General features: G+C 45.5%; 2 protein-coding genes across 2 annotated transcripts in view; both read left to right on the forward strand.

The window, feature by feature from the left end:
- Positions 1-404: 404 nt before the first annotated feature.
- LOC134984191 (oocyte zinc finger protein XlCOF6-like) overlaps positions 405-16,700 on the forward strand; it is a 454,419-nt gene continuing 438,123 nt past the window's right edge. Inside the window, exon 1 of the mRNA XM_063949820.1 lies at positions 405-419. The gene's annotated coding sequence lies outside the window, so the exon portion shown is untranslated. The remainder of the gene's footprint in view (positions 420-16,700) is intronic.
- LOC134984193 (gastrula zinc finger protein XlCGF26.1-like) overlaps positions 7,408-16,700 on the forward strand; it is a 151,818-nt gene continuing 142,525 nt past the window's right edge. Inside the window, exon 1 of the mRNA XM_063949821.1 lies at positions 7,408-7,467. The gene's annotated coding sequence lies outside the window, so the exon portion shown is untranslated. The remainder of the gene's footprint in view (positions 7,468-16,700) is intronic.

Consider the following 16,700-nt stretch of genomic DNA (forward strand, 5'->3'; position numbering starts at 1 on the left):
GTGCGCGACCCCCCTGTGTGATCCCCCCCCCCCCTGTAATGCTGTGAGACCCCCGAGTGTTATCACCCTTCTTGGAAACATATGACAGACAGACATATTAGAGATGATTATATAACCGGCGGCCATTGTCCCGTGATGCTGCCAGACAGTGATTTATACTGTTTCTATAGCAACACACCACGTATGTCATGTGACTACGAAACATCCAATCAGACAATAGAAAAGTCATCACTAGAGTATCATAATAATGCTGAGAAATGACAGGCGGCGGCCATCTTGTTGTCTCTCAGTCGTAGTCTCCAATCATATCACCAGTATTATAGCACGTGATTTTGAGGGGGGGAGGGGCCACAATTGCTTCCAGGAGCCATTATCCGATCTGGTGGTCTACAGGCTGATGTTACACAGAGACCCCAGAGGTGATGTATATCCCCCCATAGTGTTATATACACTGATATGTGGTATTATTATTATATAGGGAGAGGGGACAGTACAGTGATATATGAGGAGGAATAACACAGCTCCCGGCACACGCTGATATGTGGTATTATTATTATATAGGGAGAGGGGACCGTACAGTGATATATGAGGGGGATAACACAGCTCCCGGCACACACTGATATGTGGTATTATTATTATATAGGGGAGAGGGGACCGTACAGTGATATATGAGGAGGAATAACACAGCTCCCGGCACACACTGATATGTGGTATTATTATTATATAGAGGAGAGGGGACCGTACAGTGATATATGAGGAGGAATAACACAGCTCCCGGCACACGCTGATATGTGGTATTATTATATAGGGGAGAGGGGACCGTACAGTGATATATGAGGAGGAATAACACAGCTCCCGGCACACACTGATATGTGGTATTATTATTATATAGGAGAGAGGGGACCGTACAGTGATATATGAGGGGGAATAACACAGCTCCCGGCACACACTGATATGTGGTATTATTATTATATAGAGGAGAGGGGACCATACAGTGATATATGAGGAGGAATAACACAGCTCCCGGCACACGCTGATATGTGGTATTATTATTATATAGGGGAGAGGGGACCGTACAGTGATATATGAGGAGGAATAACACAGCTCCCGGCACACACTGATATGTGGTATTATTATTATATAGAGGAGAGGGGACCGTACAGTGATATATGAGGAGGAATAACACAGCTCCCGGCACACGCTGATATGTGGTATTATTATATAGGGGAGAGGGGACCGTACAGTGATATATGAGGAGGAATAACACAGCTCCCGGCACACACTGATATGTGGTATTATTATTATATAGAGGAGAGGGGACCGTACAGTGATATATGAGGAGGAATAACACAGCTCCCGGCACACGCTGATATGTGGTATTATTATATAGGGGAGAGGGGACCGTACAGTGATATATGAGGAGGAATAACACAGCTCCCGGCACACACTGATATGTGGTATTATTATTATATAGGAGAGAGGGGACCGTACAGTGATATATGAGGAGGAATAACACAGCTCCCTGGCACACACTGATATGTGGTATTATTATTATATAGAGGAGAGGGGACCATACAGTGATATATGAGGAGGAATAACACAGCTCCCGGCACACGCTGATATGTGGTATTATTATTATATAGGGGAGAGGGGACCGTACAGTGATATATGAGGAGGAATAACACAGCTCCCGGCACACACTGATATGTGGTATTATTATTATATAGAGGAGAGGGGACCGTACAGTGATATATGAGGAGGAATAACACAGCTCCCGGCACACGCTGATATGTGGTATTATTATATAGGGGAGAGGGGACCGTACAGTGATATATGAGGAGGAATAACACAGCTCCCGGCACACACTGATATGTGGTATTATTATTATATAGGGGAGAGGGGACAGTACAGTGATATATGAGGAGGAATAACACAGCTCCCGGCACACACTGATATGTGGTATTATTATTATATAGAGGAGAGGGGACCGTACAGTGATATATGAGGAGGAATAACACAGCTCCCGGCACACGCTGATATGTGGTATTATTATTATATAGGGGAGAGGGGACCGTACAGTGATATATGAGGGGAATAACACAGCTCCCGGCACACGCTGATATGTGGTTTTATTATGATATAGGGGAGAGGGGACCGTACAGTGATATATGAGGAGGAATAACACAGCTCCCGGCACACGCTGATATGTGGTTTTATTATGATATAGGGGAGAGGGGACCGTACAGTGATATATGAGGAGGAATAACACAGCTCCCGGCACACGCTGATATGTGGTATTATTATTATATAGGGGAGAGGAGACAGTACAGTGATATATGAGGGGGAATAACACATCTCCCGGCACACACTGATATGTGGTATTATTATTATATAGGGGAGAGGGTACCGTACAGTGATATATGAGGAGGAATAACACAGCTCCCGGCACACACTGATATGTGGTATTATTATTATATAGAGGAGAGGGGACCGTACAGTGATATATGAGGAGGAATAACACAGCTCCCGGCACACGCTGATATGTGGTATTATTATATAGGGGAGAGGGGACCGTACAGTGATATATGAGGGGAATAACACAGCTCCCGGCACACGCTGATATGTGGTTTTATTATGATATAGGGGAGAGGGGACCGTACAGTGATATATGAGGAGGAATAACACAGCTCCCGGCACACGCTGATATGTGGTATTATTATTATATAGAGGAGAGGGGACCGTACAGTGATATATGAGGTGGAATAACACAGCTCCCGGCACACACTGATATGTGGTATTATTATTATATAGGGGAGAGGGGACCGTACAGTGATATATGAGGAGGAATAACACAGCTCCCGGCACACTGATATGTGGTATTATTATATAGGGAGAGGGGACCGTACAGTGATATATGAGGGGGAATAACACAGCTCCCGGCACACGCTGATATGTGGTATTATTATTATATAGGGGAGAGGGGACCGTACAGTGATATATGAGGGGGAATAACACAGCTCCCGGCACACGCTGATATGTGGTATTATTATTATATAGAGGAGAGGGGACCGTACAGTGATATATGAGGAGGAATAACACAGCTCCCGGCACACGCTGATATGTGGTATTATTATTATATAGGGAGAGGGGACCGTACAGTGATATATGAGGGGGAATAACACAGCTCCCGGCACACGCTGATATCTGGTATTATTATTATATAGGGGAGAGGGGACCGTACAGTGATATATGAGGAGGAATAACACAGCTCCCGGCACACGCTGATATGTGGTATTATTATTATATAGGGGAGAGGGGACAGTACATTGATATATGAGGAGGAATAACACAGCTCCCGGCACACACTGATATGTGGTATTATTATTATATAGGGGAGAGGGGAACGTACAGTGATATATGAGGGGTAATAACACAGCTCCCGGCACACGCTGATATGTGGTATTATTATTATATAGGGGAGAGGGGAACGTACAGTGATATATGAGGGGGAATAACACACCTCCCGGCACACACTGATATGTGGTATTATTATTATATAGAGGAGAGGGGACCGTACAGTGATATATGAGGAGGAATAACACAGCTCCCGGCACACGCTGATATGTGGTATTATTATTATATAGAGGAGAGGGGACAGTACAGTGATATATGAGGGGGAATAACACAGCTCCCGGCACACGCTGATATGTGGTATTATTATTATATAGGGGAGAGGGGACAGTACAGTGATATATGAGGGGAAATAACACATCTCCCGGCACACACTGATATGTGGTATTATTATTATATAGAGGAGAGGGGACAGTACAGTGATATATGAGGAGGAATAACACAGCTCCCGGCACACACTGATATGTGGTATTATTATTATATAGAGGAGAGGGGACCGTACAGTGATATATGAGGAGGAATAACACAGCTCCCGGCACACACTGATATGTGGTATTATTATTATATAGGGGAGAGAGGACCGTACAGTGATATATGAGGGGGAATAACACAGCTCCCGGCACATGCTGATATGTGGTATTATTATTATATAGGAGAGAGGGGACCGTACAGTGATATATGAGGAGGAATAACACAGCTCCCGGCACACGCTGATATGTGGTATTATTATATAGGGGAGAGGGGACCGTACAGTGATATATGAGGGGGAATAACACAGCTCCCGGCACACGCTGATATGTGGTATTATTATTATATAGGGGAGAGGAGACCGTACAGTGATATATGAGGGGGAATAACACAGCTCCCGGCACACACTGATATGTGGTATTATTATTATATAGAGGAGAGGGGACTGTACAGTGATATATGAGGGGAATAACACAACTCCCGGCACACACTGATATGTGGTATTATTATTATATAGAGGAGAGAGGGGACCGTACAGTGATATATGAGGGGGAATAACACAGCTCCCGGCACACACTGATATGTGGTATTATTATTATATAGAGGAGAGGGGACCGTACAGTGATATATGAGAGGAATAACACAGCTCCCGGCACACACTGATATGTGGTATTATTATTATATAGAGGAGAGGGGACCGTACAGTGATATATGAGGAGGAATAACACAGCTCCCGGCACACACTGATATGTGGTATTATTATTATATAGAGGAGAGGGGACTGTACAGTGATATATGAGGGGGAATAACACAGCTCCCGGCACACTGATATGTGGTATTATTATTATATAGGGGAGAGGGGACAGTACAGTGATATATGAGGAGGAATAACACAGCTCCCGGCACACGCTGATATGTGGTATTATTATTATATAGGGGAGAGGGGACCGTACAGTGATATATGAGGGGGAATAACACAGCTCCTGGCACACACTGATATGTGGTATTATTATTATATAGGGGAGAGGGGACCGTACAGTGATATATGAGGAGGAATAACACAGCTCCCGGCACACTGATATGTGGTATTATTATTATATAGGTGAGAGGGGACCGTACAGTGATATATGAGGGGAATAACACAGCTCCCGGCACATGCTGATATGTGGTATTATTATTATATAGGGGAGAGGGGACAGTACAGTGATATATGAGGGGGAATAACACAGCTCCCGGCACACACTGATATGTGGTATTATCATTATATAGGGGAGAGGGGACAGTACAGTGATATATGAGGGGGAATAATACAGCTCCCGGCACACACTGATATGTGGTATTATTATTATATAGGGGAGAGGGGACAGTACAGTGATATATGAGGAGGAATAACACAGCTCCCTGCACACACTGATATGTGGTATTATTATTATATAGAGGAGAGGGGACCGTACAGTGATATATGAGGGGGAATAACACAGCTCCCGGCACACACTGATATGTGGTATTATTATTATATAGGGGAGAGGGGACCGTACAGTGATATATGAGGAGGAATAACACAGCTCCCGGCACACGCTGATATGTGGTATTATTATTATATAGAGGAGAGGAGACAGTACAGTGATATATGAGGAGGAATAACACAGCTCCCCGCACACACTGATATGTGGTATTATTATTATATAGAGGAGAGGGGACCGTACAGTGATATATGAGGAGGAATAACACAGCTCCCGGCACACACTGATATGTGGTATTATTATTATATAGGGGAGAGGGGACAGTACAGTGATATATGAGGGGGAATAACACAGTTCCCGGCACACGCTGATATGTGGTATTATTATATAGGGGAGAGGGGACAGTACAGTGATATATGAGGGGGAATAACACAGCTCCCGGCACACACTGATATGTGGTATTATTATTATATAGGGGAGAGGGGACCGTACAGTGATATATGAGGGGAATAACACAGCTCCCGGCACACGCTGATATGTGGTATTATTATTATATAGGGGAGAGGGGACAGTACAGTGATATATGAGGAGGAATAACACAGCTCCCGGCACACCCTGATATGTGGTATTATTATTATATAGGGGAGAGGGGACCGTACAGTGATATATGAGGGGGAATAACACAGCTCCCGGCACACGCTGATATGTGGTATTATTATTATATAGGGGAGAGGGGACTGTACAGTGATATATGAGGAGGAATAACACAGCTCCCGGCACACACTGATATGTGGTATTATTATTATATAGGGGAGAGGGGACCGTACAGTGATATATGAGGGGTATAACACAGCTCCCGGCACACACTGATATGTGGTATTATTATTATATAGGGGAGAGGGGACCGTACAGTGATATATGAGGAGGAATAACACAGCTCCCGGCACACGCTGATATGTGGTATTATTATTATATAGGGGAGAGGGGACCGTACAGTGATATATGAGGGGGAATAACACAGCTCCCGGCACACGCTGATATGTGGTATTATTATTATATAGGGGAGAGGGGACCATACAGTGATATATGAGGAGGAATAATACAGCTCCCGGCACACGCTGATATGTGGTATTATTATTATATAGAGGAGAGGGGACCGTACAGTGATATATGAGGAGGAATAACACAGCTCCCGGCACACACTGATATGTGGTATTATTATTATATAGAGGAGAGGGGACCGTACAGTGATATATTAGGAGGAATAACACAGCTCCCGGCACACGCTGATATGTAGTATTATTATTATATAGGGGAGAGGGGACAGTACAGTGATATATGAGGAGGAATAACACAGCTCCCGGCACACTGATATGTGGTATTATTATTATATAGAGGAGAGGGGACCGTACAGTGATATATGAGGGGGAATAACACAGCTCCCGGCACACTGATATGTGGTATTATTATTATATAGGGGAGAGGGGACAGTACAGTGATATATGAGGGGGAATAACACAGTTCCCGGCACACGCTGATATGTGGTATTATTATTATATAGGGGAGAGGGGACCGTACAGTGATATATGAGGGGGAATAACACAGCTCCCGGTACACACTGATATGTGGTATTATTATTATATAGGGGAGAGGGGACCGTACAGTGATATATGAGGGGGAATAACACAGCTCCCGGTACACACTGATATGTGGTATTATTATTATATAGAGGAGAGGGGACCGTACAGTGATATATTAGGAGGAATAACACAGCTCCCGGCACACGCTGATATGTGGTATTATTATTATATAGGGGAGAGGGGACAGTACAGTGATATATGAGGGGGAATAACACAGCTCCCGGCACACGCTGATATGTGGTATTATTATTACATTGGGGAGCGGGGACCGTACAGTGATATATGAGGAGGAATAACACAGCTCCCGGCACACGCTGATATGTGGTATTATTATTATATAGAGGAGAGGGGACCGTACAGTGATATATGAGGAGGAATAACACAGCCCCCGGCACACACTGATATGTGGTATTATTATTATATAGGAAAGAGGAGACCGTACAGTGATATATGAGGAGGAATAACACAGCTCCCGGCACACGCTGGTATGTGGTATTATTATTATATAGGGTAGAGGGGACCGTACAGTGATATATAAGGGGGAATAACACAGCTCCCGGCACACACTGATATGTGGTATTATTATTATATAGAGGAGAGGGGACCGTACAGTGATATATGAGGGGGAATAACACAGCTCCCGGCACACACTGATATGTGGTATTATTTTTATATAGAGGAGAGGGGACCGTACAGTGATATATGAGGAGGAATAACACAGCTCCCGGCACACACTGATATATGTTATTATTATTACATAGAGGAGAGGAGACCGTACAGTGATATATGAGGGGGAATAACACAGCTCCCGGCACACACTGATATGTGGTATTATTTTTATATAGAGGAGAGGGGACCGTACAGTGATATATGAGGAGGAATAACACAGCTCCCGGCACACGCTGATATGTGGTATTATTATTATATAGAGGAGAGGGGACAGTACAGTGATATATGAGGAGGAATAACACAGCTCCCAGCACACGCTGATATGTGGTATTATTATTATATAGGGGAGAGGGGACCGTACAGTGATATATGAGGAGGAATAACACAGCTCCCAGCACACGCTGATATGTGGTATTATTATTATATAGGGGAGAGGGGACCGTACAGTGATATATGAGGGGGAATAACACAGCTCCTGGCACACACTGATATGTGGTATTATTATTATATAGGGGAGAGGGGACAGTACAGTGATATATGAGGAGAATAACACAGCTCCCGGCACACACTGATATGTGGTATTATTATTATATAGGGGAGCGGGGACAGTACAGTGATATATGAGGAGGAATAACACAGCTCCCGGCACACGCTGATATGTGGTATTATTATTATATAGAGGAGAGTTGACTGTACAGTGATATATGAGGAGGATAACACAGCTCCCGGCACACGCTGATATGTGGTATTATTATTATTATATAGGGGAGAGGGGACCGTACAGTGATATATGAGGGGGAGTAACACAGCTCCCGGCACACGCTGATATGTGGTATTATTATTATTATATAGGGGAGAGGGGACAGTACAGTGATATATGAGGGGGAATAACACAGCTCCCGGCACACGCTGATATGTGGTATTATTATTATATAGAGGAGAGGGGACCGTACAGTGATATATGAGGGGGAATAACACAGCTCCCGGCACACGCTGATATGTGGTATTATTATTATATAGAGGAGAGGGGACAGTACAGTGATATATGAGAAGGAATAACACAGCTCCCGGCACACACTGATATGTGGTATTATTATTATTATATAGGGGAGAGGGGACCGTACAGTGATATATGAGGGGGAGTAACACAGCTCCCGGCACACGCTGATATGTGGTATTATTATTATTATATAGGGGAGAGGGGACAGTACAGTGATATATGAGGGGGAATAACACAGCTCCCGGCACACGCTGATATGTGGTATTATTATTATATAGAGGAGAGGGGACCGTACAGTGATATATGAGGGGGAATAACACAGCTCCCGGCACACGCTGATATGTGGTATTATTATTATATAGAGGAGAGGGGACAGTACAGTGATATATGAGGAGGAATAACACAGCTCCCGGCACACTGATATGTGGTATTATTATTATATAGGGGAGAGGGGACCCTACAGTGATATATGAGGAGGAATAACACAGCTCCCGGCACACGCTGATATGTGGTATTATTATTATATAGAGGAGAGGTGACTGTACAGTGATATATGAGGAGGATAACACAGCTCCCGGCACACGCTGATATGTGGTATTATTATTATTATATAGGGGAGAGGGGACCGTACAGTGATATATGAGGGGGAGTAACACAGCTCCCGGCACACGCTGATATGTGGTATTATTATTATTATATAGGGGAGAGGGGACCGTACAGTGATATATGAGGGGGAGTAACACAGCTCCCGGCACACGCTGATATGTGGTATTATTATTATTATATAGGGGAGAGGGGACAGTACAGTGATATATGAGGGGGAATAACACAGCTCCCGGCACACGCTGATATGTGGTATTATTATTATATAGAGGAGAGGGGACCGTACAGTGATATATGAGGGGGAATAACACAGCTCCCGGCACACGCTGATATGTGGTATTATTATTATATAGAGGAGAGGGGACAGTACAGTGATATATGAGGAGGAATAACACAGCTCCCGGCACACACTGATATGTGGTATTATTATTATTATATAGGGGAGAGGGGACCGTACAGTGATATATGAGGGGGAGTAACACAGCTCCCGGCACACGCTGATATGTGGTATTATTATTATTATATAGGGGAGAGGGGACAGTACAGTGATATATGAGGGGGAATAACACAGCTCCCGGCACACGCTGATATGTGGTATTATTATTATATAGAGGAGAGGGGACCGTACAGTGATATATGAGGGGGAATAACACAGCTCCCGGCACACGCTGATATGTGGTATTATTATTATATAGAGGAGAGGGGACAGTACAGTGATATATGAGGAGGAATAACACATCTCCCGGCACACACTGATATGTGGTATTATTATTATATAGGGGAGAGGGGACCGTACAGTGATATATGAGGAGGAATAACACAGCTCCCGGCACACTGATATGTGGTATTATTATTATATAGGGGAGAGGGGACCCTACAGTGATATATGAGGGGGAATAACACAGCTCCCGGCACACACTGATATGTGGTATTATTATATAGAGGAGAGGGGACCGTACAGTGATATATGAGGAGGAATAACACAGCTCCCGGCACACGCTGATATGTGGTATTATTATTATTATATAGGGGAGAGGGGACAGTACAGTGATATATGAGGGGGAGTAACACAGCTCCCGGCACACGCTGATATGTGGTATTATTATTATATAGGGGAGAGGGAACCGTACAGTGATATATGAGGGGGAATAACACTGCTCCTGGCACACACTGATATGTGGTATTATTATTATATAGGGGAGCGGGGACAGTACAGTGATATATGAGGAGGAATAACACAGCTCCCGGCACACACTGATATGTGGTATTATTATTATTATATAGGGGAGAGGGGACCGTACAGTGATATATGAGGGGGAGTAACACAGCTCCCGGCACACGCTGATATGTGGTATTATTATTATATAGGGGAGAGGGAACCGTACAGTGATATATGAGGAGGAATAACACAGCTCCCGGCACACACTGATATGTGGTATTATTATTATATAGGGGAGAGGGGACAGTACAGTGATATATGAGGGGGAATAACACAGCTCCCGGTACACGCTGATATGTGGTATTATTATTATATAGAGGAGAGGGGACCGTACAGTGATATATGAGGGGGAATAACACAGCTCCCGGCACACGCTGATATGTGGTATTATTATTACATAGGGGAGCGGGGACCGTACAGTGATATATGAGGAGGAATAACACAGCTCCCGGCACACACTGATATGTGGTATTATTATTATATAGGGGAGAGGGGACCATACAGTGATATATGAGGAGGAATAACACAGCTCCCGGCACACGCTGATATGTGGTATTATTATTATATAGGGGAGAGGGGACCGTACAGTGATATATGAGGAGGAATAACACAGCTCCCGGCACACACTGATATGTGGTATTATTATTATATAGGGGAGAGGGGACAGTACAGTGATATATGAGAAGGAATAACACAGCTCCCGGCACACACTGATATGTGGTATTATTATTATATAGGGGAGAGGGGACCGTACAGTGATATATGAGGAGGAATAACACAGCTCCCGGCACACTCTGATATGTGGTATTATTATTATATAGGGGAGAGGGGACCATACAGTGATATATGAGGGGGGAATAACAGCTCCCGGCACACACTGATATGTGGTATTATTATTATATAGGAGAGAGGGGACCGTACAGTGATATATGAGGAGGAATAACACAGCTCCCGGCACACACTGATATGTGGTATTATTATTATATAGGAGAGAGGGGACCGTACAGTGATATATGAGGGGGAATAACACAGCTCCCGGCACACACTGATATGTGGTATTATTATTATATAGAGGAGAGGGGACCGTACAGTGATATATGAGGGGGAATAACACAGCTCCCGGCACACACTGATATGTGGTATTATTATTATATAGGAGAGAGGGGACCGTACAGTGATATATGAGGAGGAATAACACAGCTCCCGGCACACACTGATATGTGGTATTATTATTATATAGGAGAGAGGGGACCGTACAGTGATATATGAGGGGGAATAACACAGCTCCCGGCACACACTGATATGTGGTATTATTATTATATAGAGGAGAGGGGACAGTACAGTGATATATGAGGGGGAGTAACACAGCTCCCGGCACACTCTGATATGTGGTATTATTATTATATAGGGGAGAGGGGACCGTACAGTGATATATGAGGAGGAATAACACAGCCCCCGGCACACACTGATATGTGGTATTATTATTATATAGGAGAGAGGGGACCGTACAGTGATATATGAGGAGGAATAACACAGCTCCCGGCACACACTGATATGTGGTATTATTATTATTATATAGGGGAGAGGGGACCGTACAGTGATATATGAGGGGGAGTAACACAGCTCCCGGCACACGCTGATATGTGGTATTATTATTATTATATAGGGGAGAGGGGACAGTACAGTGATATATGAGGGGGAATAACACAGCTCCCGGCACACGCTGATATGTGGTATTATTATTATATAGAGGAGAGGGGACCGTACAGTGATATATGAGGGGGAATAACACAGCTCCCGGCACACGCTGATATGTGGTATTATTATTATATAGAGGAGAGGGGACAGTACAGTGATATATGAGGAGGAATAACACAGCTCCCGGCACACACTGATATGTGGTATTATTATTATTATATAGGGGAGAGGGGACCGTACAGTGATATATGAGGGGGAGTAACACAGCTCCCGGCACACGCTGATATGTGGTATTATTATTATTATATAGGGGAGAGGGGACAGTACAGTGATATATGAGGGGGAATAACACAGCTCCCGGCACACGCTGATATGTGGTATTATTATTATATAGAGGAGAGGGGACCGTACAGTGATATATGAGGGGGAATAACACAGCTCCCGGCACACGCTGATATGTGGTATTATTATTTTCTCTATCGTCCTTGTGGATGCTGGGGTTCCTGAAAGGACCATGGGGAATAGCGGCTCCGCAGGAGACAGGGCACAAAAAGTAAAGCTTTCCGATCAGGTGGTGTGCACTGGCTCCTCCCCCTATGACCCTCCTCCAGACTCCAGTTAGATTTTTGTGCCCGGCCGAGAAGGGTGCAATCTAGGTGGCTCTCCTAAAGAGCTGCTTAGAGAAAGTTTAGCTTAGGTTTTTTATTTTACAGTGAGTCCTGCTGGCAACAGGATCACTGCAACGAGGGACTTAGGGGAGAAGGAGTGAACTCACCTGCGTGCAGGATGGATTGGCTTCTTGGCTACTGGACATCAGCTCCAGAGGGACGATCACAGGTACAGCCTGGATGGTCACCGGAGCCGCGCCGCCGGCCCCCTTGCAGATGCTGAAGTAAGAAGAGGTCCAGAATCGGCGGCTGAAGACTCCTGCAGTCTTCTAAAGGTAGCGCACAGCACTGCAGCTGTGCGCCATTTTCCTCTCAGCACACTTCACACGGCAGTCACTGAGGGTGCAGGGCGCTGGGAGGGGGGCGCCCTGGGAGGCAAATGAAAACCTTTTTTGGCGAAAAATACCTCACATATAGCCCCCAGAGGCTATATGGAGATATTTAACCCCTGCCAAGATTCACTAAATAGCGGGAGACGAGCCCGCCGAAAAAGGGGCGGGGCCTATCTCCTCAGCACACAGCGCCATTTTCTCTCACAGAAAGCCTGGAGAGAAGGCTCCCAGGCTCTCCCCTGCACTGCACTACAGAAACAGGGTTAAAACAGAGAGGGGGGGCACTGATTTTGGCGATATTGAGATATATATAAAGATGCTATAAGGGACAACACTTATATAAGGTTGTCCCTATATAATTATAGCGTTTTGGTGTGTGCTGGCAAACTCTCCCTCTGTCTCCCCAAAGGGCTAGTGGGTCCTGTCCTCTGTCAGAGCATTCCCGGTGTGTGTGCTGTGTGTCGGTACGTGTGTGTCGACATGTATGAGGACGATGTTGGTGAGGAGGCGGAGAAATTGCCTGTAATGGTGATGTCACTCTCTAGGGAGTCGACACCGGAATGGATGGCTTATTTAGGGAATTACGTGAGAATGTCAACACGCTGCAAGGTCGGTTGACGACGTGAGACGGCCGACAAACTATTAGTACCGGTCCAGGCGTCTCAGAAACACCGTCAGGGGCGTTAAAAACGCCCATTTACCTCAGTCGGTCGACACAGACACAGACACGGACACTGAATCCAGTGTCGACGGTGAATAAACAAACGTATTTCTCATTAGGGCCACACGTTAAGGGCAATGAAGGAGGTGTTGCATATTTCTGATACTACAAGTACCACAAAAAAGGGTATTATGTGGGAGTGAAAAAACTACCTGTAGTTTTTCCTGAATCAGATAAAATAAAATGAAGTGTGTGATGATGCGTGGGGTTACCCCGATAGCAAATATTGGCGTTATACCCTTTCCCGCCAGAAATTAGGGCGCGTTGGGAAACACCCCTTAGGGTGATAAGGCGCTCACACGCTTATCAAGTGGCGTTACCGTCTCCAGATACGGCCGCCCTCAAGGAGCCAGCTGATAGGAAGCTGGAAAGATATCCTAAAAAGTATATACACACATACGGTGGTTATACTGCGACCAGCGATCGCCATCAGCCTGGAGATGCAGTGCTGGGTTGGCTTGGTCGGATTCCCTGACTGAAAATATTTTATTCATATAGAGCATTTAATAGGATGCATTCTATATATATGTACGTGAGATGCACAGAGGGATATTTGCTCTCTGGCATCAAGATAAGTACGTTGTCCATATCACCCAGAAGATGTCATGGACACGACAGTGGTCAGGTGATACAGATCCCATACGGCACATGGAAGTATTGCCGTATAAAGGGAAGGAGTTAGTTGGGGTCGGTCCATCGGACCTGGGGACCACGGCAACAGCTGGGAAATCCAACCTTTTTACCCCAAGTTACATCTCAGCTGAAAAAGACACCGTCTTTTCAGCCTCAATCCTTCCTTTCCCATGAGGGCATGCAGGCAAAAGGCCAGTCATATCTGCCCAGACATAGAGGTAAGGGAAGTAGACTGCAGCAGGCAGCCCCTTCCCAGGAAAAGAAGCCCTCCACCGCGTCTGCCAAGTCCTCAGCATGACGCTGGGGCCATGCAAGCGGACTCAAGGTGGGGGGGTAGTCTCAAGAGTCTCAGCGCGCAGTGGGATCACTCGCAGGTTGACCCCTAGATAGTACAAGTATTATCCCAGGGGTACAGATTGGAGAGTCGAGACATCTTCTCCTCGCAGGTTTCTGAAGTCTGCTTTACCAACGGCTCCCTCCGACAGGGAGGCAGCATTGGAAAAAATTCACAAGCTGTATATCCAGCAGGTGATAATCAAAGTACCCCTCCTACAACAAGGAAAAGGGTATTATTTTTCCACACTATATTGTGGTACTGACGCCAGACGGCTTGGTGAGACATAGTCTAAACTGAAATCTTTGAACACTTACATAAAAGGTTCAAATCGAGATGGAGTCACTCAGAGCAGTGATAGCGAACCGGAAAAAAGGGGACTATATGGTGTCCCTGGACATCAAGGATTACCTCCATGTCCAAATTTGCCCTTCTCAACAAGGGTACCTCTGGTTCGTGGTACAGAACTGTCAATATCAGTTTCAGACGATGCCGTTTGAATTATCCACGGCACCCCGGGCCTTTTACCAAGGTAATGGCCGAAAAGATGTTTCTTCAAAGAAAAAAGGCATCTAAATTATCCCTTACTTGGACGATATCCTGAAAAGGGCAAGTTCCAGAGAACAGTTGGAGGTCGGAAGAGCACTATCTAAAGTAGTTCTGCGACAGCACGACTGGATTCTAAATATTCCAAGAATCGCAGCTGTTTTCCGACGATACGTCTGCTGTTCCTAGGAATGATTCTGGGCATAGTCCAGAAAAAGGTGTTCCTCCGGGAGGAAAAAGCCAAGGAGTTATTCGACCTAGTCAGAAACCTCCTAAAACCAGGCCAAGTATCAGTGCATCAATGCACAGGAGTCCTGGGAAAAATGGTGGCTTCTTACGAAGCGATTCCATTCGGCAGATCTCAGGGGATTTGCTGGACGAATGGTCCGGATCGCATTTTCAGATGCATCAGCGGATAATCCTGTCTCCAAGGACAAGGGTGTCTCTTCTGTGGGGGCTGCAGAGTGCTCATCTTTTAGAGGGCAGCACACTCAGCATTCAGGACTGTGTTCTGGGGACCACGGATACCAGCCTGAGAGGCTGGGGAGTAGTCACACAGGGAAAAAATTTCCAAGGAAGTGTGGTCAAGTCTGGAGACTTCTCTCCACATGAATATACTGGAGCTAAGGGCAATTTACAATGCTCTGAGCCTAGGAAGACTCCTGCTTCAAAGTCAACCGGTGCTGATCCAGTAGGACATCATCATGGCGGTCGCCCACGTTATCAGACGGGGCGACACAAGAAGCAGGAGGGCAATGACAGCAAGGATTCTTCGCTGGGCGGAAAATCATGTGATAACACTGTCAGCAGTGTTCATTCCGGGAGTGGGCAACTGGGAAGATTTCCTCAGCATAAATGAATTCCACCCGGAAAAGTGGAAACTTAATCTGGAAGTTTCCACATGATTGTAAACCGTTGGGAAAGACCAAAGGTGGTTATGATGGCGTCCCACCTGAAGCGCCAGGTCAAGAGACACTCAGGCAATAGCTGGGACGCTCTGGTAACACCGTCGGTGTACCAGTCGGTGTATGTGTTCCATCCTCTGCTTTTCATACCCAATGTATTGAAAATGATAGGAAGGAGAGGAGTAAGAACTATACTCGTGGCTCCGGTTTGGCCAAGAAGGACTTGGTTCCCGGAACTTCAAGAGATACTAAGAAGGGTCTTGATTCGGCAAGAACCGTGTCTGTTCCGGGACTTACCGCAGCTGCGTTGACGCCAAGGCGGGTGAACGCCGGATCCTAAGGGAAAGAGGCATTCCGGAAGAGGTCATCCCTACCCTGGTCAGAGCCAGG

The sequence above is a fragment of the Pseudophryne corroboree genome (genome assembly GCF_028390025.1).
Source record: "Pseudophryne corroboree isolate aPseCor3 chromosome 3 unlocalized genomic scaffold, aPseCor3.hap2 SUPER_3_unloc_4, whole genome shotgun sequence".
NCBI classification, from domain to species: domain Eukaryota; kingdom Metazoa; phylum Chordata; class Amphibia; order Anura; family Myobatrachidae; genus Pseudophryne; species Pseudophryne corroboree.